At 37.2% G+C, this 23246-nt stretch overlaps 1 protein-coding gene and 1 pseudogene across 3 annotated transcripts in view; one reads left to right on the forward strand and one right to left on the reverse strand.

Moving 5' to 3' along the window:
* The window catches only part of Ppp2r5e (protein phosphatase 2 regulatory subunit B'epsilon), a 160949-nt gene that overhangs the window by 108351 nt on the left and 29352 nt on the right, over nt 1-23246 (reverse strand). The window lies entirely within an intron of this gene.
* On the forward strand, nt 8413-8883 carry LOC124973998 (60S ribosomal protein L29-like; annotated as a pseudogene).

Here is a 23246-nt window from a genome sequence, read left to right on the forward strand (position 1 = left end):
AAGAGACTGGGGTCCCATTCTCCCCATCCAGAGCATGCCCCCAATGACCTAAAGACCTCCCACTAGGCCCCACCTCACAGTAGCACCACTTTAGGGAACAAGCTTTCACACATGGACCTCTGGGGGACACTTAAGATCCAAACTATAGCACAAGGTTTCTCAACCTCAGCAATAATGATGATCAATTATTCAGAAGAGAGAATGTTCCTGCTCCTAATAGTTATCTGTTCAAATTATTTGTTCTTTTTTTAAACAAGAACTTTTTTAAGTTTTATAATAAAAATTAGATACAACTTTCTGATCCATCCAATTAGTAAAAATTAACAGGACCAAGAATATTCAGTGATAGCCTGACTGTAGGGAAAAGCACAATCTTTATTTCTGTAAAAATAATATGCACATACATATGTATATCCATAGACAGAGTCTGAACAGATATATACTAATTTGGTTTGTTTGGGTTTTTTCAAGAATGTGAGATGTTTTTCCTCTTTTCCCCACAATTTTTATTGGTGTATTACAGTTGTACATACAGATGGGATTTGTTGTTACATATTCATACATGCACACAATACACAATTTAACAACATAATTTGGCCAATACCACCTCCCAGCACTTTCCCCCTCCCTGTCTCTAGCCCCTTGGACCCTTTCCTCTACTCCCTTTGATTTTCATGAGATCCTCCCCCAACTTTCTTTTCCTTTTTCTCTCTAGTTTCCACATAACAAAAGAAAATATAATGACCCTTACTTAACCTTCTGAGTTTGACTTATTTCATTTAACATAATAGTTCCACCCATTTTCTTGTAAAATGATCTAACTTCATCTTTCTTTATGACTGAATAAAACACCATTGTGTATATATACCACGTTTTCGTTATTCATTTATCCACTGATGGACACCTAGACTGGTTCCATAATTTGGCTATTATGAATTGTGCCACTATAAACATGGGCATGCATGTATCACTGTAGTATGAGATAAATACTGAGGAGTGGTATAGCTGGGTCATGTGATGATTTCATTTCTAGTCTTTGAGGAATCTCCAGGCTGATTTCGATAGTGGTTGTACTAATTTACAAATCCACCAATAATGTAAAACTGTTCCTGTTTTTCCACATCCTCTCCAGCATTTATTATTATTTATATTCTTGATGACTGCCATTCTGACTGGTGTGAGATAAAATCTGTTTAATTTTGATTTGTAGTTCCGTAATGCTAATGATGTTGAACATTTTAAAATGTGGGTTTTTTTAAGCCAAAAGTCATTTTAAGACTTTAAAAAGAGTTTGCAGACCTCATTTTTCAAATATAAGTCTCAGACTTGCTTTGGTGAATGTCACCACTTTCATAAATCAAGTTTTGTGGATTATTCTATATCATACATTGGAATGCATTGGTGTTCATTATTTATCCATCAATATTATACTGACATTGTTAAGCCCTTAAGAGTGATCCACTTAAGGGGTAATTAAATATGCCAAATCAACCTCAAAGAGTTAAGAAACCTCACCCAGCTGCCCTCTTGAACCATAAGCAATCAACAGCTAAGAAAATACATACAGAGTAGGTTAATTTAGCAGAATGCTTATTTTTTATATTTACTAAACATTGATAGTTTAATTTAGAAAAATCTTATATGCAAATTTAAATGATTCTAACTTTCCCTTTCAATTTATGGACCTAAAAGATCAAAACTAATTGATGAGGTTTTTCTTCTGCTTAAATCTTGAATGAATAATCACAGAAGCAAAATGTCTGAAAGATTGACAGACCTGGCAATTAATAAAAAATTAAAATCTTAATTCTAGATTTGGAATAAAAAAAAAATTATCTAGGTGCACAGTAGAAAAGGCAGTTTTCCAAGAAATTTTTCTGGTTCTAAAATACACAGGCAGACACACTTCAAAACAAAATGTCAGGCACTCACCATAATAGCGATGGCCTTTAAACCACTCCAGAACCCCTCCCCCATCCACAGCTCTAGCCAGTTTAACTGCTTTTAAATGGAACATTCCAAATTGCTAAAAATAAACTCTTTTCTCCTGCTTAAGTTTTTCCATTTTTCCATGACATTTTGACCTTAATCAGAGAATTATCATTACAAATGTACAATACCCATCTCATATCATTTCTAAGCATTTTATACAGAAATGCATAAATGTTAGTGTGACAGTATTTCCTATCCTTTGAAAATGCAAGGAAGTAAAAGAATTTTGAAGAAAGTCTTTAGCCAATTAGAACCCTGGATCTGAAGACTGGCTCCGTGGGATTTTGACAAATGTTGGCTCCTCATCAAAAGACCACAGTATTTTCTTCCCTGACTGTGAGCAACATCGCTGAATTTAACCACACCTCTTCCCCTCCAAACAGAATACAGGGAAAGTAACTGAGAATATCACATGAACCTGCTCAAAGTTAATCCAGAAACTGGGAAATCATCAATCAATTTAAGCTGTCATGGAACATGCTCCTTTAATGGTCAGAAACACTCTCATGGTAGTGGTACCATCTAGCATCTCGTTTCTCTACTATTCAAATTCCCAACAAATTTCATTTTCTTATTCGCAAAATGATAATATATTGGGTGTTACTTTTGACAGTAACTGAATTTAGTTTCTACAGTTTATATCTTATTTTGAGCGAAATGCCAATAGTGTCAACAAAACTAACCATCTTAACATAAATGGAGTTACTATCTTTTCTTTATAACTTAGCATGTCTAGATAGGGTCAACCAACTCTTGAGAGCTTTTCTGAATGTTTATTGTTTTTATCTTGAGACTTTCTGTTAAAAAGATAATGTGGGTTTTATTATGTGACAAAGCAAAGGTTGCTTAAATTCTCTTACGTTTTTGGTACTTAAAACAGAAACTCCTTAACACGTGCAAATAGCTAAGTAAATATATGATATCAGTGGTCCTTCTGATCACTTTACAAACTTCTTGACATAGTTTTAGAAAAAAATGTTTTTAAGCTTCATGTATGTGACTCTGGAAAGTTTTAAGGTTTTCCTGGATCTTCATATAATAGTAACTGCATCGTTAATATCATAAAAGAAAATATGACAGATTTTAATAAATCCAATAAGTACTTTTAAATAAAACTTTTTAAATCACATGTGAAAAATATCAATGCATTAACACCCAAGACCTATTATTTATTTAGTCTGTACTTGAGGATTCGTTTGGATGACTGACCCCTTACAATAACTTCGCATACCTCTTTAGTTTTAGTGGACTACAAGTGAAAACCAGTGTCAGAAAGTATGAAATATAAAACCTCCCAATTACAAGCAGAATAGATCTTTAAAGTAAACATTCACAACTTTAAGTGAAAAGTTACTGTGTATTAAGTGTCAATGATTTTCCCCCATAAAACTACAAATCCAAATTTAAAATCAAAATGTAACAAAAATCATTTATATACAGGCAAATACTTCATAGGTAATTTTTAAGAAATGCAGCTACTCGAAGAAAGGCTTCAAACACAATGGAACACAGAAGGTGCCAACTTCTACTTCCACCACCAAAGAAGGAAGGTAGTTTAGTCCTGTACTCCACTACCCAGCTAGAGCATCAGTAACTAAAAACAAAGCTGCCTGAAAAAGAGAGAATACACATGGTGGCATATATTTAAGAATACAAATCATACAACACTGTGAAACTAGAAAGGCTATGGCAATAAACACGGAGCAATGAAAAGTACAGCAAAAATACACATTTAGGTATTTCTCTTCCATATCCTTTTCTTACTAATGCACAGAGAATTGATCAGCAGTTCGTAGTATCTTGTTACTAATCATAAGAAATAAACAAATTAATTTTCCTCTGGATAAGCCCCAAGAGATCATCTATTCCAATTCAACTGTCTCATTTTACACATGAGGAAAAATGTCAGAGAACATTAGGTGGCTTAGCCCTAGGTCGTTCAGCAGAGTGGTACCAAGTCCTGATCCTAGATCTCCTGATTCCGAACCCAGTGACTTCAAATTTTTGTCTGGTATTTCACAATCCCTCTCACAAATTCTAATCTGAATTCAATTCATATTTATGTTGAAAATTATTTTGACAATGAATTACTATTTTCAAGAGGTTTTTCTCAAGTTTCATTGAACTATCTGGCAGATCACTTAAATTATCAGCAGTTTTCTCAGGTACGGAGGTGGTGGTGATGGCTACATTTTGGGCACGGTGAGATTTTTCTTATAAGAATGCACCTTCTCTTTGATCTGGGGAAGTCTGAGAAATAAATGTTATTTTTTTTTTTAATTAGTTTCAAAAGCAACTTATCAGGAAACAAATTCACTTTAATGAAAAATAAAACACTGGTTTTCAAAAACCAATGCCCTAGATTTACTCTGACTTTTACTAAATCAGATGGGTGCATCATCTCTCATTCAAATAAATTCACCAAGGTGCCAAATGAGGATGCATAATTACACTACCAAATGTTGCAATTCTCTTCACCAACTAAGTCTTCGTGACAGAACATAGTTTACAATGACTAAATTCTAAACTCAGGATTTAGGACACAACATGAAAAATGATCTGAATAATTTTTATATACATACTTGAAAAGTTAACTGTTAACAACATAAACAATAAACACCAATATGGAAGACTACAAAATGAATCAGTTAGAAGCATGACAGATCCTAGCACAATAGTTAAGACTGCTATTTATTGGGGTCAGAAACAGCCTTAAGTGCTTTCAAGTTAATGCATTTGTATTCACAACCCTCTATACACATATTATTATCTCCTACTTTACAAATTAGGAAACCAAGGCAGAGACAAATTAAATGTTAAATAGACAGGCGGACACTTATAAGAGGGAGATCCAGGTTTTAAATGGAGGCACTATAGCCCTGTCGTCTACATAGAATATGTCCATCAGATACAAAGAAGGTAGAAAACTATATGAAATGCCCAGAATAAGTAAATCTAGAAATAAACAAAGTAGACTGGTGGTTGCCTGGGGCTGGGGAGAAAGCAGAGAGAGGAATGGGGAGTGACAGTTAATGACCAGGGGTTTCTTTCTGAGGTGACAAAAATGTTCTATACTTAGATTGTGGCTATAGTTATACAACTCTGTGAATATACTAAAAACTAACGAATTATACATTTAAAACGAGTGAACTGTATGATGTGTGAAGCAGTTTGAATTCTTTACTTTTACAACTTCTTTTTTGTGGGGGAGGGATACCAGGGAATGAACCTTAATCACTGAGCCACATCCCCAGATCTTTTTATATTTTATTTAGAGACAGGATCGCACTAAGTTACCTAGGGTCTCACTAAGTTACTCAGGCTGACTTTGAACTTGTGATCCTCCTGCTTCAGCCTCCTGAGCCACTGGGATTACAGGTGTGCACCATCATGTCCGGCTCTATTTTTGCAACTTTAAGCCCAAAATTATTTTTAAATGAAAGCTGTGGGTACCAGGGACTGAATCCAGGGGTACTTAATCACTGAGTCACATCCCCAAACCTTTTTTTATTTTGAGACAAGAATCTTGCTAAGTTGCTTAGGGTCTCACTAAATTACTGAGACTGGTTTTGAATTCAATTCTCTTGCTTCAGTCACTGAGATTACAGGCATGCATCACTGTGTCTGGTGTTTTTTTTGTTTTATTTCTTTAATGGAACCATCAATGCACCATGTAGTGGAGGGCACCAGATTTAGAGACAGAAGGTACACCCTGCCTCCTAACACCCATGAGGGTGATAATACTAATCCTGTTTACTTCCTCACTTCTGTAAGAACCCAATGAAAGGTAATACAATGAAAATGCTTCCCAAATAATTGCATACCATTATTAGGAAGACTAAATGTTCCTGTGTGGAGATTTCATAAAATCAAAATTACCAGAAGATTAACAGAAAGTACCTGAAAGCTCATTAAATATTTCATAAAATCAAAATTACCAGAAGATTAACAGAAAATACCTGAAAGCTCATGTAATATAGTAATAAAAACAATAAATAGCTAATTCTGAGTGAGCACTCACCATGTACCACATTGTTCTAAGCACTATTCACTTATTAGGCCACTTAATTCTCACAATAATACTATAAGATAAATACTATTACTGTTAGCCCCATTTCAGAGAAATAGCAACTTGGGACCTTGCCAAAACAGCCACAGGTTGAGCTGAGGTTTGGGTTTAAGCAAAAAGGTCCCAGGAGTTCATCATGGTCCATGGTCCAGAATCTTAGCTCATTTTGAATATTGCCACTAAAGCAAAACATTTTTTTCTGTTTGTCTGGTTTTTTTTAGACAGCTGTTTATTCACCACTGATTCTATTCATTCTCCTAGACTCTACATAAGATAAATAAGATACTAACAAAGTCCACAAGGAGCTTAAAGTGAGTGGGGAAATCAGGCAAGAAATCCCCAAAAGCCATTATTGAGGAGAATGATATTAAGAGAACTGGGGATGCTGCGAGAGTACACAGGAGGGACAGGCACCTCCCTGAGGCCAGTGAAGGAGGCTTCCTACAGGTAACATCTGAGGTGAACCTTGTCAGATTAATGAAGGTTCACCAAGAAGAGGAGGAGGAAGAAAGCCAGGATAACAGAAGAGATGAGCAAAGACCAGCAGCAACACAGAAAAATCCAGAACATGGAAAATGAATTTTACGGAGCAGGATGAATACCTTCTTCACCAAAATAAGAAGGAAAATGTAGTTCAAAACAATTCCTACCTGCTGATCATCACAAGGAGATAAGTTCATGGCAGGGCACAGGAAGAAATAAAGGAATGAAATGGAATGGGACTGCAGACTTTATCAAATTAAATCTTTTCTGTTTGGGCTAATTCCTGTCTTATAAATGAAGATACCTGTGACTCAGAGGGGTTAAAATTGCTGAAGGTTACACACAGACAGAAGCAGCAAATCTCCAAGGCTGTTCTTCTACTATTATCATATTCCTTCTATGAATTGGTGTCAATCTGTGTATTTACATTAGTCAGCAATTAAGAGGATTCCTGTCTGCCTGGAAGATGGGAAGCATGGGAAGATACCTAGTGAAATGTACATATTATGTGGTAAACCATCTTCCAAAATACAAGTAAGTTGAACATGAATACTCTCATTCCTCAAACCACAAGTAACAAATGTTCTGGAGTTCGATTTCCTATTTAAAAAAATAAAACAACACTCAGTGGGTCCCAAAATGGATTCTAGAAGCACTGCTTTATATTCAAAAGTTCCTTATCTTTTGGTTTAAGACACTGATCTAATCAGAACATATTCTGCTAACTAGATAAGCTAATTACTTAATTTGACTTGAAAAAGACAGTAATATAAGTTATAGTGATGACTTTTTAAAACTTTTATTACCAGACTACTATACTGCGATAGAGCAGCCCTCCAAAATAGTGTCTATTTAGAAATAAATTCAGAATTACTTTCAAGAACATAAAAATAGAGCCATCACCACTAAAATAAATAAATAAATGAAGTTTAAAGAATACACACCAAAATGGTTGGAGTGGCAATCATCTCCAGAGCTGAAAGTTTTATAATCTTCTTTAAGGTTTACCTGTATTTTCTATAAGAACACATGTATGACTTCTGTATCTTTTAAAAACTTTTTGAAGGTAAGACACACACATACATACATTCAGCTATTTACATATTTTAAGTTTGTACTTTCTTTTTCTTTGGGTGCTGCAGAGGATGGAACCACTAGGGTTCCACTGATCTACACCCTAAGCCTCTGATTGACTTATTTATTTATTTATTTATTTATTTATTTATTTATTTATTTATTTATTGGGCAAGATTCAGAAATACCTGTCTGACGGTTTCTAACAGGAATCTTTACATCAAAATATTTAGCAACTATACATTCCATAAGATAATATTCAATCAATAGTACTTCAGTGGTTCTACTTGTTACATGCTTATCAAAATGTAACAGATATGAGGTCTGAGGCTGTAAGCTCCTAACATGTGTGAGGCACTGGGTTAGATCCTTAGCACCACATAAAAATAAACAAACAAAATAAAGGCATTCTGTCCATCTATGACTACAAAAAAATTTTTTTTTCAATGTAACAGGTTAGAAACAAGTAGAAAAAAGAACTCTATAAAAAAAACTTTTAGACACATTCAACAAATTGAAGGCTCTGTGGTCAATCTTAAATCAATTTGTTAGCACAATTCTATTCTAATTAAAAGAAAATCATATTATCCTATTTTTCTACTGGAAATAATAAAAACTTTAGAAGTAAAAAACTAAATATAGTTACTGGATACTGTGAAGAACAAAAAAATTGAAGGTTATTCCTACGTTTAAGGCATTTAAAATCTCACAGAGAGAAATGGATTATTCTACTTTAAACAGAGAGGAAGCTTCCGGTCTCAACCGCTCTGGGAGCAGCAGCTTACGGTGCAGACATGCCCAAGTCCAAGAACCACACCATGCACAACCAATCCCAAAAATGGCACAGCAATGGCACCAAGAAACCCCAATCACAGAGATATGAATCTCTTAAGGGGGTAGATCCCAAGTTCCTGAGAAATATGTGTTTTGCCAAGAAGCACAACAAGAAGGGCCTAAAAAAGATGCAGGCAAATACACCAAGGCCATGAGTGCACGTGCTGAGGCTGTCAAGGTCCTGGGTAAAGACAAAGGAGGTTAAGCCCAAGATGCCAAAGGGTGCCATCTTCAAACTTGATCGCCTTGCCTTGCTTGCCCATCCCAAGCACGGGAAACATGCTCATGCTCACATGGCCAGGGAGCACAGGCTCTGCGGGCCAAAGGCCAAAGCCCAAGCCAAGACCCAGGTTACAACTCCAGTTCCAGTATCAGCATTGGCTCCGGCTCCCACCCCCAAGGGTGCCCAGGTCCCTGAGAAGGCTCCATAATAAAAAGTTGTGAATGTGAGGACAGAAGGACTGGTGTGACCCCTGAGCCCCTGTCTATGGGGACTGGTGTCCTCCTGTACTGTTTGTATAAATAAATCTAGAGGCAGGAAAAAAAAAAGAGAGAGAGAGAGAGAGAAAGCCAGGGTAGGGGTGCATGCCTGCAGTCCCAACTGCTCTGGAGGCTAAGGCATGATGATTGCCTTAACTCATGAGTTCAAGACCAGGAGGGGCAAACAGAAGTTTTGAGACTCCATCTCAAAAACAACCCCCCCCAAAAAAAAAAAGCACAAATTATACCATGTACACCTGACACTGTATATGGGAGCCCTGAAATAGATAACTAATGTAGGACAGTAAATGGGAATGGTCTGATGAGCACTACAGACCATAAATCAAAAATTATACAATGAATACCTATAAGAACCCCATAGGGAAAGTTAGTGATACTTTTTAAAACTGCCCTATGCATAGAGAAGGTCAGAGGAAAGAACCATCAAGGTGAACTAGATTAGACAAGACTTCTCAGGAAACCTACCTCCTAGGAGACAGAGGATACATTTCCATCTTTGGGAAAATGAATACAGCAAAGGCACTGAGGCCATCAAATATGGGGTGTGAAGCACCAGCAGGCCCATGTGGGATTAGAAAAGAACACTGTGAAATCTCCAAATACATGGCCAATCTGTGGTTCATGGCATCTAAACCATCCGGCCTACACCTCCCCAGGTGAGATCTACTGAGTAAGAACCACTAGGAAGTACAGATGAAAAGCAACAACTGGAACCATTTCCTCAGGTGTTTCTTCAGCACAGTGGAATTTGAAAACTGTTCCAGAGCAGAAATGACACAATAAGAAAGTAATGAAGGCAACCGGGCATGGTGGCACACACCTGTAATCCCAGTGGCTGAGTAGGCTGAGGCAAAGGATCTCAAGTTCAAAGCCAGCATCAGCAACTTAGCAACTCAGCAAGACCTTGTCTCTAAACAAAATATTTTAAAAAGGGCTGGGGATGTGACTCAGTGGTTAAGGCCCCTGGGTTCAATTCCTAGTACCAAAAGAAAAATAAATAAATAAACGCAAAAACAGTACACTAAAATCACACATTGACACTGCAAGGAAAGACACTGTATTAAAAGATATTGTTTTAATACTTCCTACTGTTATCCTTCACCTAAAGCATTTTAAAATACTACATACTTTAATGACTTTCATACCTGAAAATCAAAATCTGTCTCCTCTTAGATATAATGAAACTGTGAGAACTGCATGAGGGCTTTGAAAGCCCTTATTTAGAAGGTTTGGATGATAGAATAAGAGGGAAACATTTGGAAAAATTCCCAATCAGCTCAAGCACCCCTTTAAAGCCCAAATGGGCTTTACTAAGAAAGGCCTGGTTTTAAGAGCAAAGCAAAGCAAAACAGAAAAACCCTTTGAAGTTCTGATTAAGCATGCAGTTCTGAAATCACATGCCAGTGTCCTCTGAGTCCAAAATTTAAATACCTAAGTTTATTATTCAGAAATGAAATCTTTTTAAAAGGGCTAGGAAGTATGAGAAGTTCTGAATGATTCTGTGAGCTACTTCCAAACTTATCTTCCAAAAGAATCTGTACAGATTTATTCCTACCATACTACCTGAATAGTCACTTGCATTTAATCCCCTGAACCTACTGTACAAATTATAAAGTTCTGTTTTCTTCAAACACCATTTATGTTTCCTTGGCAGAGTTTTTCTTGACAACCAAAACAACTCCATCTAAGAAGTCAATCAAGTAATTCTTAAGAATTATTTACTCAGCATGTTAGATGTCCACAGGAATGAAACAGGAAAAAAAAAAAAATCTCATAGTCTAATTGGGCAAAGAAAACCAATACCCATAAAAAGCAACAACCTGCAGAATGCAAGTTCCTTGCCCTTCTTAGTCACACTCCATCCCCAGGGCATAGCATAAAATATGTGTTCAATAAACGCTGTTGAATTGAGTCATTTTTGTCACTCCACCATCTTGCACAAAGTTTGTGGAATAAATGATACCACACTGTTCATATGAATAAGTCTTGTATGACTTAGGTTAAGAAGCCAGAAATCACTGAGGATTAATAATCAAAAAACGTTTCATGGGGAAGACAATCTTTTGAGTCATGAAATCTTAGAACTGAAAGAAACTTTTTTGGGGGGGGCGGGAGGTACTGGGGATTGAACCCAGAGGGTACTTAACTACTGAGCTACACCCCATAGCCCCTTCACTTTTTTGAGACAGGATTTCGCTAAGTTGCTTCAGGCCTCACTAAGTTGCCAAGGTTGGTCTCAAACTGAACTTGTGATCCTCCTTCCTCAGCCTCCTGAGTTACTAGGATTACCAGCACTATACCACATACTGCTCCAAAATAAATCTTAAAACATTAGTAAAATCATCTAATCTGGTAAATCCCAAAGATGCCCAAAGCAGCTTTATGGCTCTAAAGATAAAAGTGTAAACTTGATGGTGACTTCTTTAAAACAGAAGAAATTCACATGCACTGTTGCTATCATAATATAGTAACAATAACAACCTACTCACACACTGAATGTTTCACCATTCACTCTGTTCTCATCCCTCCCCAACACTCAAAAGACCAGGCAAGGAGGCTGTGGTCTTAGTGCCAACAACCTCCAAACATACTCTGATAGTTTGGAATGCAACCTGGAGAATATCCTTTACCGAGCATTTAAGTCTTCATAACCTTCTAAATATACTCTACAATTATAATCAAAGTTGGCTCATGAAAACTGAGAACCAGTAATCTAAAGCAAACGTGTTCCTTTTAACTTGACAAGAGTTTCACAGAGCAATTTAAGCATTCTCAGATGACATTTACTGACCATCTTAATCTATTACACATGCCAAAAACTGAGCTGGGAACACAGCGTATAAGTTATCACTGGGTGAGGAAGAAAATATAAATAAATTACAAATCAATCTGAGGATTATTATAATATGAAATATATACACCCTAGGAACTCAAGAGAGGAAATAACAACTTCGTATAAAAAGTCAGGCAAGGCTTTCAAGAACAGGTAGTATTTATTTCATTCGTTCACTTAGCTAAAGGTACTGATCATGTATTATGCACCAGTACATAGTACAATGTAAACACTTCTCTACTACATAATACACTGCATAGTACAACATAAACATTTCTCTAGATTATAAACAGAGAATTTGCTGCACAAAAAGAGGTAGGGGATGTGGAAGGCATTCTTAGTGAAGAAAAAAAATTCATAGAATCATGAAGTAGGACAAGGATATAACTGATTAGGTTTAGGTGAGACCTTCAACATGTTTGAGATGGAGTGTAAAGAAATAGAGTGGACCAGTCTGCAAAAGTTTTAAATGCCAAATAAAAGCATTAGATTTTATCCTTTATGGACAGAAAACAGAAGGATGTTAGCGTAGAGGGAAGAAACACAATCAACTTGGGTTTTTTGGGAAAAAATCTCCTTGGTAGTGGGGAGGTGATTTGAACCCCAGGGCACTTTTTAACAATAAGCCAACAGTCCTTTTTATTTTTAAGACAGGATCTCACTAAGTTGCAGAAGCTGCCCTCAAACTTGTGATCCTCCTGTCACAGCCTCCCAAGTCACTGGGATTAAAGACATACACCACCATGCCCAGACAAAAAGACAGACTGGTGTGGCAGGGCAAATGATGACTTTCCCACTATCAGCATGATCATGGCAAAACTTACCAAAACCCAGGTATTCTGAGTCTAAACTCAACAACTCAAAATAATTAGGGGTTAAAAAAGCAATGAGCAAAAAACAGTCAACAAAAGAAAAAATATGATAATAAGGATATAGAGAAGGGACAAACCACTGAATGGGAGAAAATATCCACAAGTGATCTTTCTGATTAGAGACCTGCTCCCACAATACAAAAAGAATTCTTAACCCAGGGTAATAAAAACAACAACCCAAAAGAAGGCAAGGGATTTGAATAAACATTTCTCCAAAGGAAGATATACAAATTGGCCAAGAAGCTCATGAAAAGATGTTCATCAGGGAAATGCAAATCACATCCCAGCATGATGGCTATAATCAAAAAGAAAAGAGCATGGGTTGGCAAGGTTGTAGAGAAACAGAATCCCTCAGACAGTATTAGTGGTAATACCAAATGGTGTAGCAGCTTTAGGAAACAGATTAGCAGTTCCTTGAAAGGTTAAACAGAGTTATCTTATGACCTAGCAATTCCACTCCTAGGTGTTCACCAAAAAAAAAAAAAAAAACAAACAAACTTGAAACTATGTCCACACACATGAACATTCATAACAGCATTATTTGTAACAACTAAAAAGTGGGAACAATCCAAATGTTCATCAACTGATAAATGGATAAACAAAATGAGTATGACAGAGTATTAACTGACCATAAAAAGGAATGAAAAACTGATTCATACTAAAACATGAAGGAACTTTGAACAAGATGCTAAGTGAGAGACCTTAGTTAAAAAGGGTCACATATTACATTATTCTGCTTACATAAAATGTCCAGAATAGGCAATTCTACAGACAGAAAGTAGATCAGTATTGCCCTAGGGATGGTATGTCAGGGATGGACCTAAGAGAATAAGGAGTGATCAACAATGGCTAAGGAATCTCTTCTAAGAAGATAAAATGCTCCAAAATTGAACCATAGTGAAGCTGTACAAACCTGTGAACATACTCAACATTATAAGTGGGAGAATTGTACGGTATCTAAATTATGTCCCAATAAAAATGTTAAAACGAGAAGCAGTCAAAAAGAGATTGGGTATTTTACGCCAGGGAAAAGAAGATGGAGGGTGGAGAGAGGTCAACAGAGTGAGTGGCAGGAACCACCTCAGAAATGCAGCTTAGAAACATCACACTGACTGACACTGACAGAACAAGAATATTAAACACACCCATTTCTTCCTGTTCTGGGTGCTAGTACAGGCTAGGGAGGAAAAAATTCAGTAGCTCAGGTAAGCACTGAGCAATAAAGGACTATGAATGGGCTTTCAAATTCTCCACAGATGCATTACAGGAAGTCATCTGGGGCCTAAGAGGCCTACTTCCTCTGAGAAGGAAGTCAATGCTAAAAAGCCCATCTTTCATGCCATCCAACTACCCTAACTGCTAATTACCTTCAGGGACCCCTTTCAGAAGTCACAGAATAAACCTGGCAGTCCTCCCTGAAACAATTAACTTTACTAAAAACACCAACTTTCAGAATGAAAAGAATCTACACAATCTCACCCCAATTAGAATGGTGATTATCAAGAATACAAGCAACAATAGGTGTTGGAGAGGATGTGGGGAAAAAGGTACACTCATATATTGCTGGTGGGGTTGCAAATTAGTGCAGTCACTCTGGAAAGCAGTGTGGAGATTCCTTAGAAAACTTGGAATGGTACCACCATTTGACCCAGCTATCCCACTCCTAGGCCTATACCAAAGGACTTAAAATCTGCATACTACAGAGATACAGCCACATCAATGTTCATAGCTGCTCAATTCACAATAGCCAGATTGTGGAACCAACCGAGATGCCCCTCAATTGATGAATGGATAAAGAAACTGTGATATATATATATATACCATGGAATATTACTCAGCCATAAAGAATAATAAAATTACGGCATTTGCAGGCAAATGGATGCAGTTGGAGAATATCATGCTAAGTGAGATAAGCCAATCTCAAAAATCCAAAGGATGAATGATCTCACTGATAAGCAGATGATGACACATACAGGGAGTGGGAAGGGGGCAAGAATGGAGGAAGGAGGGACTCTATAGAGTGACAAGAGGGTTGGGAGGGGTGGGGGGGAGAAAAAAAATAACAGAATGATATTACCCTAGGTAAATGTATGATTACACAAATGGTATGCCTCTACTTCGTGTACAGAGAAATAAGATCTATCCCATTTGTTTACAATAAAAATGAATTTTAAAAAAAAGAATCTACAAATTGAGCATTCCTAATCTGAAAATCCAAAAAATTTTCAGTGTATACATGACCGCACAAGTGGAAAATTCCAAACATGACCTATGTAACAGGTCGCAGTCAAAAAGTAAGCACACTAGGGCTGTGACTGTGGTTCAGTGGTAGAGTGCATGCCTAGCATGCGTGTGGCACTGGGTTTGATCCTCAATACCACATAAAAAATAAATAAAATAAAGGTATTGTGTCCATATACAACGAAAAAAAATTTTTTTTTTTTTAAAAAGCAAGCACACTGGGCTGGGGTTGCAGCTCAGTGGTACAGCACTTGCCTGGCAGGTATGAGGCACTGGATTCAATTCTCAGCACCACATATAAATAAATAAAGTTAACATCTAAAAAAATTTTTAAAAAAGCAAACACACTAAAAACAGTGCATAAAATTATCTGTGTGTGCGTGGTGTGCTGGGGATTGAACCCAGGGCCTTGTGCATGCAAGGCAAACACTCTACAAACTGAGCTATATCCCCAGTCCTAAAATTACCTTTTATATGCATAAGGTATATATGAAACATAAATGAATTTCATGTTCAGACTTGGGTTTCATCCCCCAAGATGCCTCACTATACATATGCAAATATTCAAAAGTCTGAAATACAAAACACTTCTACCTCCAAGCATTCAGATAAAGGACACTCAATCTATAACCAATTATGAAATGCAAAACTCCCTGTATTTTTAAAATAAAAACAAGACTTCATGAAGAAATTGCAGGGTAATTCTCTTATGCCTAGGGGCACTTGACTGGTTAACTTTGAGAAGCACCACACTAGGCCTCTATCATAAACCAACGGAAAAGCTCAGGTCTTCCTCATCCTTAGTTCACATCATTCCTGTTTGTGGAAACCTAGCTTCAGTGGCTTCTAATTGCCTTTGGAATCCAAAGTGATTGCCTGATCCAAGCCTGCAAATCCCTCAGTCAAATGCCCATCTAGCTCCACTTTCAAACACATGCTCTTACACACACAAGGTTTCTCTCCCTGCCCCTATAGCTCTTGACCTCGATTACCAGTGTGGGTTCATCTCTCCTTGTATATATACCACATACTTATTTGGAGCCACTATGCACATGTAAAATGTCCTGCCCATTCCTCTACAAAGCATCCCATTCACTATTCCCACCAGCTGCAGTCTTTCTAAAGACTAAGCAACCTCTTCCTTCTGGCTGTTACCTTTCATTTTGTCCCTCTCACAAACTGTATTCCATTTTCTTGTAGGAGCCAAAATGTCCCAGAAGACTGTGCTCTAGGTAACCATTTAAGCCCCTCTGGTATCCTTTTCCTGAATTCCTGAGAAAAATATGTCTCCTCTAAATATTAGCTAATACTTATTGCGTTAGCATCTACTATGTGCCTATGGTAGTAATAAGCCTTTTACCCAAAAACCCTTAATCCTTACAACAACCCTAAGATACAAACCCTCTCAACAACGCCCACCCCCTTTTTTTAAACCAAGGAAACTGAGACAGATAGAGGTTAAATAACTTTTCTAAGATCATTGCAACAAGTAAATGGTACAATTGGATTTAAAACCCTAGCTAGTCTGATCCCAGAATGTATATTCTTAGTCCTTTCCCTTCCTGTCCAGAAAAGTTCAATAATCCCTGCAGTCATCATCAGCACCTTCATTTCACTGAAATATTTGCCTTGTTTCCCAGCTTCCTAACTCAACCAGCATGCCAGATGCAGTGGCTCATGCCTGTGATCCCAGCAATTCCAGAAGCTAAGGCAGGAGAATCACAAATTCTAGGTCAGCCTCAGGGACTTAGTGATATCCCGTCTCAAAATTTAAAACCCAGTTTTAGGACAACAAAACATAGTACACACCCATTCATCTCTGGATCAGGAGACAGCCCCAAAGAGGATTACCCAAATGGTCAGAGGAAGGAAGCCAGGACAGTAAGTTTCATGCCTTAGTTCATCCTCTTCAAAATTTACATTTTAGACATTTAGTACACAGGAGCACATTTTCAGATACTTACAAATTGGGAGGATTCAATATGAAAATCATTAACTAATTCAAATCAAAGGTTTGAAGAAATCAAATTTCTCAGAGTCTTTGGATTGCCCTTCAAATGCTGAGGCAAATAACTCTTAAAAAAAGACTTTGCTGCCAGGTGCAATGCCGCAGGCCTGTAATCCCATCAGCTTGAGAGGCTGAGGCAGGAGGATCGCCAGTTCAAAGCCAGCCTCAGCAAAAGTGAGGCACTAAGCAACTCAGTGAGACCTTGTCTCTAAATAAAATACAAAAAAATAAGGCTGGGATGTGGCTCAGTGGTTGAGTTCAATCCCCAGAACCAAAAAAAAAAAAAAAAAAAAACTTTGCTGATGATCTAAAATCCTTAGATCATTCCACTGTGAATTATAAATACTTCCATTATTAGACCAGTAGAGTAGAGGAGGAGGACCAGGGAGATGGATGAGGGAAACGAAAGAGGAAGCAATGGGGACTGAAATGGAGCAAATTATATTCCACACATGTATGATTATGTCAAAATGCACCCCCCTTATTATGTATAACTATAATGCACTAATAAAAGCATTAAAAATAAGGGCTGGGGAGATAGCTCAGTTGGTAGAATGCTTGCCTCACAAGCACAATGCCCTGAGTTCAATCCCCAGCACCGCAAAAAAAAAAAAAAAAAAAGCATTAAAAATAAAATAAAAATACTTTCTATTATTGTTGCTTCCATGGCTCATGTCCCAATTATATCTTAGTCTATCATATGCACTATAATTTTTAAAATCATGTAATTGTCCTTATTTTTAAATATTCTGTGATTCAGATTATTTTATGAGGCCAGAGTGCCCTTCCTCCTATTCATTCTTATCCCATATCATTATTCCAAATAAGAGTTTGGTTAGATTACAAACACATGCCTGCATATGGTAAACTGTGGATGAACTGAATCCAGATTCAAAGCCTGAGAATCAATTATGGGAAAGTCAAGTGAGAGACAAATTACACTTGGAGAACAACAACTCCATGCATGGGTTAGGTAAAGCTCAGGGGAAATTTAGCACAGTGGGACATACGTACTTTGATACATAGGCCTGAGTAAAAGACTTTGGGGCTTGCAGGAATTTCGAGAGTACAAGGAGATAGATATTAACAACTACCTGAGCCTCCAGGCCAGTTTAGGGCATCTGCTCCCTGTACCACCTCCTTCACAATGCATACATATGTATATTCATGCATTTATATAAACCAGAAGCACACTATCATTATATTCCTAAATCCAAAAAGACAGGCATTTATAAAGAAAAATGGCAAAAATTCATCAAATTAAAAATCTGTTAAAAATTTTTAAAGGGGATAAGATGAACCCTTCATTAAGATCACTACGCTAGCCAGGCATGGTGGCACCCAGTACAAAAGGAAAAAAAAAAAAAAAAAAGATCATTAGGCTAGTCTAGCTGAGCATCAGACCAGGGGAGATCAGCTGCCTCTAGCAAGGTTGAAAGATTCAGCCCTCACCTCAGCTCTCATGACAAGCCACCACTAACACGATAAGGTGAGTTCCAAGTTTTTTTTTTTGTTTTTTTTTTTTTTGGTACTGGGAATTAAACCCAGGAGCACTTTACCACTGAGCTACATACCTGGCCCTTTTCATTTTTTATTTGCGCCAGGAACTGGCTAAGCTGTTTAGGGCCTCACTAAATTGCTGAGACTAACCTCAAATTTACAATCCTCCTGCTTCAGCCTCCTGAATTGCTGGAGTTACAGATGTGTGCCTCAATGCCCAGCCTGAGTTCTAATTTTAAAAATTTACCATGGCTGCTCTGTGGAGCACAAGGACAAAGATGGAAGCAGGGACCCTGTTATGAGGCAAAAGATGATACTGGCTTAGGAGGTGACAAAGGATGTAGTAAAAAGTGACTGAATTCTAGATATATTTCAAATAGAGAATATTCACTGAACCAAGATGTGATGCCATCAAGACAATCTATAGCAGACTGCAAAAATGGCCACAGATTCTTTCCCTCCTTACAGTCATGCCACTGTAGTTGAATTTTAGAGCTCCTCCATGATGGCAGGGATCTTTTTCTACCCTTGGAATTTTCACAGGTCTTGTAACTGGCTTGGGTCAGTGAGATAATAGCAAACATAATGCAAAGAAAGATGTGAAAAGTACTTAACATGTGCTTTTCCCTCTCCTGCTGCTCTAGAGAAGTGTACAAACACCATGTGGAGAGGCCCAGGCTAACCTGCTAGGTAACAAGACACAGAGCTCAGGGACTCCTGCAGCCCTAGCCAACCAACAGTCAGCCTCAGATACATGAGTGAGGCCATCGACTGCCCAGGTGACTATAGGTGCATGAGTGAGCCTGGAGAAGACAAGATCCATTGAGCAGCTAATCCCAGTCCAAATTGCCAAATCACAGAATGTGAGCTAAATAAATGGCTGTTGTTTTAAGCCACCAAGTTTTGGAGGGGTTTGTTAAGCAACAAAATCTGACTGTAACTAACTATCCCTCAAATCAAACGCAAACCACTAAGCTCTCTTGATTTCTCTAATGGCATTACACACACAAAAAAAAATTCAATCCTAAAGTCAATTTACACAGAATGGGCACGGCATCGATGAGTTGATCAGAAGAGGAAAGAGCATAATTACAAATTACTGTGTAGCTCATTAAAGTGTGGTATGACAGTCAGGAAGTTGAGTACTTTGTGCAATAAAATCACTAAGCTAAGAATTTCAGAAAACAGAAAGAATAAAAAATTTCATATGAAAAGAATTTACTTTTTCGAAGTCCTACACACTACTTCTTAAAACTACCAAGTACTTTACCCTCCTGCCCAATATCAAAAATAATACTTTTCCAACATTACCTGTATAGATGAACAATTTAGTTCTTTCCTTACAGAAAAGAAATGAATTTTATCAAAGAAGTCACAAGTTGTACTTCTTTCTTAGTTGATATAGATGGATAGGCAGAAGGATGATGGGTAGATAGACGGAGGATGGAAGGACAGACTAACATATATACCTCAAATAATAGAGCAGAAGCATTTAAACTATATTCAAAGACTCCAGTAGGTATTTCCTCACATTGTAACTTACTATATAAAGGTTTAATCTAATGATCACCAATGTTCATATATTTTTGTTACCACTAATTTGTTCATTTCCTATTAGTTGGAAAGCAGACATATCTAAAACACATGACTACTCTTCTGCTTTTTAATTTTTTTAATGTCAAGGTAGAAAATAAAATCTTACATTCCTATTTCTTAAAGATGAACACCATTAAGAGTTTCCTTGAATCTCCTTCTATGCCAATTCAACTTTTAAATCTAATTATCAGATGCTGCAATTTTCAAAACTAAAATATTATATATTGGGCTGGGGAGATAGCTCAGTTGGTAGAGTGCTTGCCTTGCAAGCACAAGGCCCTGGGTTCAATCCCCAGCACCGCCAAAAAAAAAAAAAAAAAAAAAAATATATATATATATATATATATATATATATATATATATATATATTATATATATATAATTAAGGGGCTGGGATGTGGCTCAGTAGTAATGCACTTGCCCAGCAGGTGTCAGGCCCTGGGTTCCATTCCCAGAACTTCAAAAAAAATAAATAATAAAGAAAATATTTATATGTAAATACATATATATAAATATATATACACCTCCCCACACATAGTACCCCTGTGGTCAAGTAGAATGGTCCTATACATGAGTATTCTGCCATCAGAACTTTCCAAACTCTATAATCTAACATTAAATTCTATGTTCAGTTTAAGCATTAAAATGGCTTGATTTCTCAAACAGTTCATCCATGATCACCCAAGAGAAGCCAACAGCAATAAGACCCTACCCTCCCCCCACCAAAAAAAAGGAAGTAACAAAAAAGGAAACCTAACTATTGAATGGCTTGGGGGAAAATTACCTTTTTTGGAACTGAAACTGAAATTGTTTGGATGGCTAAATGAAAGTACTCACCAGAGTTTATAAGCCCAGTTTATATTTGACATGTGGAAATGAATCTCCTGGAAGAAAGAAAATTCCTGGAGACAGATCCTGATTACCTCTGCTTCTGAATATATACTCACCAAAGAAAGGCCTCTCGGGGTCATGCACTAGCCTATTCAGAATATACCATACCGCCTTCAAGTACAAAGCACAAGGACAGATTAAGTCTTATCAAATTATGCCCAGGGAAATGAAGAGCCTGAGAAATGAGGTTTCTAATAAAAGAAAATCTCCCCAAATACTGTAAAATCTTTCAAAAATATGAGGCAACTAGTATGCTTCTACTGTTAAGAATTTAGAAAACCACATTAAATCCTTCTACCTCTTAATTATACACCATAGTGAAGGAATAGAAGCAAAGATTACCTAAAATTCACTTCTTCCAGTGTATTAAAAGAAAGGTAATCTCCTCCACAGGCTGGAGATAGCGGAAGGAAAGCATTCCCATCACAACAAACACAAACTTTTCCCTTTTACTTTTTTTTTTCCTATTTTATTTATTTTTTCTTTTCTTTTTTTTCTTTAATATTTTTGCTTTTTTAGGGCTGGGGAGATAGCTCAGTTGGTAGAGTGCTCGCCTCACAAGCACTAAGGCCCTGAGTTCAATCCCCAGCACCGCAAAAAAAAAAAAAATATTTTTGCTTTTTTAAAAAAACTTTTCCTTGATTGGGGATATGGCTCAGTTGGTAGAGTATTTGCCTTGCATGTTTGTCCTGGGTTCAATCCACAACACCAAAAAAAAAAAAAAAAAAAAAAAAAAAAAAAATTCTTTTTTAGTTACATTTGTTTAAAGTTAAAAGAAGCTTTTTAAATTTCCTGAATACAAATCAAACAAAAAATATACAGGTTATGCATCTAAGATGAAAGAGAAACTACACAGAAGACCAGAATAGGAACTTTCATATAGCTTATCTTTCATTAATCATGATAAGTCAGAATTGGTGTCTGAACTGACATAAATCCATATAAGGCAAGAGGGGCCAGGGTAAGATAAAGTTCTAGAATATCATCCCCTGTCCCACAGCTCACTCCTCCACTCACACATGCCCCATGTACCCAGCCAGGAGAGACAGTAGGAAGACAATGCTCTTCAAGTCCTGGGTTCCAAACAAGTGTTCCCTATGGTGTATTTTAGGAGAGGAGTTGCCAAGTGCCAGGTTAATGCCAGCAGCAATTTTTTTTTTTTAATTTTTTTGGTTGTAGACAGATACAATACCTTTATTTTATTTATTTATTTATATGTGGTGCTGAGGATCAAACCCAGTGCCTCACACGTCCTAGGCAAGCACTCCACCACTGTCACAATGTCAGTCCCAGCAGCAATTCTTTTTCTTTTTTTGCACTTTATTTTTTTATTTAAATTTTTTTTCATACATGTATAAAGAGTAATAATGTCTGTCTCATTCTACTGCCCTTCCCATTCCCACCGCCCCACCCCTCCCCTCACTCCCCTCTGAATAATCCAATGTTCCTTCTTTCTTTCCTACCCACCCACCTCACTATGGATCAGCATCCACTTATCAGAGAAAACATTTAGTCTTTGGTTTTGGGGGTTTGGCTTATTTCACTTAGCATGATATTCTCTAGTTTCAACCATTTACCAGCAAAGGCCATAATTTCATTCTTCTTATGGCAAGTAATATTCCATTGTGTATATATACCACTGTTTCTTTATCCATTCATTCATCTATTGAAGAGCACCAGTTTGGTCCCATAGTTTAGATATTGTAAATTGAGCTGCTATAAACATGGACATAGCCGTGTCATCACAGTATTCTGATTTTAAGTCCTTTGGGTATAAACCGAGGAGTAGGATAGCTGGGTCAAATGGTAGTTCCATTCCAAGTTTTCTTAGGTATTTCCATACCAATAGCAATTCTTAAGGAATGGCAAATACCTACCCAGTCTAAAACCAAGATGTGACAGGATACTGAGTTGGTCTTATTGTCAAGGCTGCACTGAAATTCATTTAATGCTTGTATACTGTTTTTTGTTTTTCAAAAGTGATCAAATAAACACTACCCAAAAAAGACCCCACTAAATCTTAATATATGAATCACTGCCACAGGCTGGGGATGTGGCTCAGGGGTAAAGTGCCCCTGGGTTCAATCCCTGGTACAAAAAAAAAAAAAGAATTTAAACCACTGCCACATTCATTTATTCAATAAACAATTTATTCCACATCTCCTACATACTAGACACAGTCAGCCTCAGACACAGCTGAAAAGAATGACAATAAAACCAGAAGAGCCTTTCAACAGAAGGCCCAGAGCTGTTCAAAGTGTTTGGAAACCTTTGACAATCTCAGGTCTTTCAAAGATCCTCCTCTGTCCAAAGCACCACCTTCCCGTTAGCAGAGCAGGTCACAACCACAAA

This window comes from Sciurus carolinensis, chromosome 2, assembly GCF_902686445.1.
Source record: "Sciurus carolinensis chromosome 2, mSciCar1.2, whole genome shotgun sequence".
NCBI classification, from domain to species: domain Eukaryota; kingdom Metazoa; phylum Chordata; class Mammalia; order Rodentia; family Sciuridae; genus Sciurus; species Sciurus carolinensis.